This window comes from Arachis ipaensis, chromosome B06 (assembly GCF_000816755.2).
Source record: "Arachis ipaensis cultivar K30076 chromosome B06, Araip1.1, whole genome shotgun sequence".
Classification (NCBI taxonomy): Eukaryota; Viridiplantae; Streptophyta; class Magnoliopsida; order Fabales; family Fabaceae; genus Arachis; species Arachis ipaensis.
The window spans coordinates 135,577,157-135,581,164 of record NC_029790.2 but is presented as its reverse complement, the minus strand read 5'-3'; positions in this window follow the sequence as shown (position 1 = coordinate 135,581,164).

Below are 4,008 nucleotides of genomic sequence, written 5' to 3'. Positions count from 1 at the left end.
TTTCCACACACCGAAAAATGTAAATCTAATATATAAAATAAAAAAATAAATTAATAACTTGCATCATCATCAATATGTTCTTTTTTTTTTCTTTCTGAAAAATTAAACATTAACTAACTGCAGCCTAAATATAGCTGGAAATTAAATTAAAGTATTTTTTATATGTTATCAAATTTTAAAAAGATGATAACTGTTTTTTATTATAATAAAAACAGTGTAACTAAGTATCCTTTAAAAATTGTCTTTTATTCAGTCTTTAAATGAGAGAGAAAATAAAAAATAAGTAACTTTTTTAATTTTTTGAACAACTGATACCATGAAAATGGGTATTTAAATTAGTTAAATAATAATGAATCCTCAAAAATACTATATATAATTAATTAAAGAATTAAAATAATATATTATCAAAAATTATATAATTAAAATTATAAAATAATTTACATAAGAATCAGAACATTAATTAAATGTGCACGTTAAAATCATACAATAAGTTGATGATCATATTTGAATCTCTCACTTTGGCCAGATTACTAATTATGGAGAGGTTTGGTTTTGAAGGATGACCCTTTTATTTTGATTTGATGCCAAATAATGTCCATATATGAACGTCAAAATCTTATAATAATGATTTCAAAGTTGACAATAATATTAGAGATGTTTTTTGGCCTCACATAATAACAGTTCTCGTATCTGATTGCACCACATTCACATCATCACCCTTCAATCACGACAATATGCCATTTTTTTCTTTTTTTCTTTTTCCCTTTTTTTTCTCCCGCCAATATAATATATGCTATTTTTTTCCCTTGCCTACTTGCATACAGCATATATCCATATATTTATAGGCTTTCATTATTCTAACCCTAATTAACTATTTATCGTAGGGTTATGGTAACACTTTTTCTATTGAATTATGAGTGTTTGGATTTTAATACTAAAGTTTCATCTTCGTTTAATTTATTATTTGATTTAACTGAAATTATATATAAAAATAAGTTATTTTATAAATTTTATACTTAAAAATAACTTGTCACACTATAGCAAACACACAAAATAGCGACGGTTTATTCTAATAATAACAACGGTTTTAAACCGCACAAATACATATATAACTAATTAAATTTTTAGTGCGTTTCGGCGAACTAGATTTTCCTTTGTCCGCTATTGTCATGTGTTATTGGCAAGAACAAAAACAAAAGAAAAGAATAAATTGAAATCAAATAAAAAAGAAAATGGGATAGAATTAAAACTAATTAATGAAAAAAAAACTGAACAAATAAAAAGAAATAACTTTTTGATATCATTAATTTGAATCAGAAAACTTGAGCAAACTTAAGAATGGAAATCAGTGTTAGAATGAGAAAGGAGCAAATCAGTGATGAACACAGCAAAAGAAAGGATGTAACAATTAGAACTGACGGAGAGGAACTACACGGCGATAAGGATTCGCAGAGGTGTAGTTTGTGCTTTTACACACTTGTATGTGTTCGCACAAAAATAAAGAAAAATACTTGTTTTCGTTGAAAAAGGTGTGCATATCTTTAATTTAATAAATTCAATAAATTGGTGTGCAACGATTAGAACTATCTAAACTGCCGCTATCTTGATTAATTTTGCAGCAAAAGCAAAATTGTTACTATAACTGTTGTTATTCCGCTAATTTAAGACAATTTTAAAAGTGACTGTCAATTTTTTGTCATTATTTTTTGTATTTGTTATAGTGCCATAATAAGTCAATTGAAATTTTACTAAAAGAATAGAAGTTTTTTTTTTTTTTTTTCTTTGTAATCTCATAATCAATACTCTCTGGCAGTGAGGAATATATGTCCCACATTTCTAGTAATAAAGAATGGAGGATAGATGTATTATAATATAACAAGTTAATAATAACCACATTATAGTAAATCTCAAATTAAAGCATACACAATTTTCTTTGTGACAGGTAGGAAGGGTTGGAATAAGCATGTAAACTCAACAAAATATAAAAGAAAAAAGAAAGCAAAGATAACGAAAGAAGCCACATCAATGAGACACTTGGTTTCACTTCAATGGATATATAGCTATTAATAATTATCTGTATGTTATTATGTTATATACTTAATTACTATATCTTACATATTTAGTTGTGAATCCATAGGGAAGAATTATTGTCGCTTAGGAAAATTCGGAGGAAGATTTGGATTTTGAATTTTGAGCATGATATATGTTTTTTGTCGGTCAAAGAAAAAGGTAACGTTTTGATTTGAGAAGAGGACATAATATATTGTGTTGGGTCGCACAATAATAATAATAAGAGAAAAAATTAATATAGATAATTAATTAGGGCGTGGTTAATTTGAGTAAATTTTTTAAATTTTAAAATAAATATTCTTAGTATTTGTGTTGCACACGTTCGTTGTCTTTATCGCTCTCCTTCTTTTTCTCCTCTTCCTTCTTCCTTTTCTCTTCTTCCTTCTCGCCGTGCCTAAATGTCGCGCTAAAATCACTTATGCATCCTACGCACTAGACAGTCACACGTCCGCCACCACCTATCACCTATGCATTAGTCGTCACTCTTTAGGTTTTAGATGATTTTTTAAACTAATTTTAAATATTTTTTATTAAGTTTCAAATGTATTTTTTTATGTGGTTTAGATATTTCTTTTTTTTTATGTTTTAGATTTAATAAAATTGATAATAAAATAAATAATAAATAATTTAAATTAGTTGAATAGTTAACTCACTTATCCGTTTAAATAAATGTTAGAATGAATTCCATCTTGTGCATGCAATGAGCTTAAATTCATAATGAATTATCTAATTGAAAAATACCTTAGATAACTAAAAAAAATAAGTAATAAAATGTGGAACCCACACAGTGGAAGAAACGGTGGAAAAACATCATTAAAATGGGAAGACAATGCCATCATTTGCACGTGTCTATGGACCATAATAATCCATATATAACATTAGTAACACAACATTAATTTCAATCCCACACAAACTAAGTTAAAACTGCATTAACTTAATTATATTGCTACTTTAATCATCATCATATATTATATTTTGGAATGATTTAATGAAGGATAAAAAAGGGGGAACAAATGGCCAATGAAGTTATCTCGCCTAGTTAGTAATGATTTCAGTCCAACTTTATTTATTTTTTCTTTTATGATAATTCTAAATACACATTTCATATGATTTAATTTGGACATATTTTTTGTTCTTATTAAAAAAATTATATTTTCATTTAGTTATTCCCATAGCAACGTGAATAATTAAGTTTTTTGTTGCTTTATAATAAAAAGGATGTTTCTGGTAATTAATGTAAAATGTGAAGATTTATAGATTATACTTCTCTCGTTTAGAAGTACTCCAATCTTAAATAATATCGGTTATTAGGATGAATAGTTTTTTCTTGATTCAAAGTTCAAACCTATATATAATACTTAGTTATTACTTTCTTAAATGTAAATTATATTTGGATTTTTTTAATTAATTTGAGTTAGTCGACTAATTAACTTTTTTTTCTGTTTAAATAGCGTTGAGAATTCAAATCCTACTTATACATATAGTAATTTATTAGTCATCAATAAATTATTAAATAAATTTTAGATCAATAATAAATTAGTCTTTGATCTAACTAAAAAATATCTTTAAAAACCAAAATATTTGGGGTTCAGTCTTTGTATCAATTAATGTATGTGGTTTTTGGAAATTCTTCGTATCAATTAATGTGGTTGATTTCTTAGCTCACATGTTTTTGGTAGGGAATTCCTGTAAAATCTGGTTGGAGGATTTTTTTTTATTTTTTTTAGTTAGGAATAAGTATTGTTTTGGTCCCTAACGTTGCGGGTCAGAATCAAAATCGTCCCCAACGTAATTTTTTATTTAAAATATCCTTAACTTTTTTTTTCGTATTGAAATAATATTTTTTTAATAAAATTTTTAATTTTATTACTAAATTATCCCTATTCTAATAAATAAAAAAAATCATAAAATAAAATTTAAAAAGAAAAACAAAAGAAC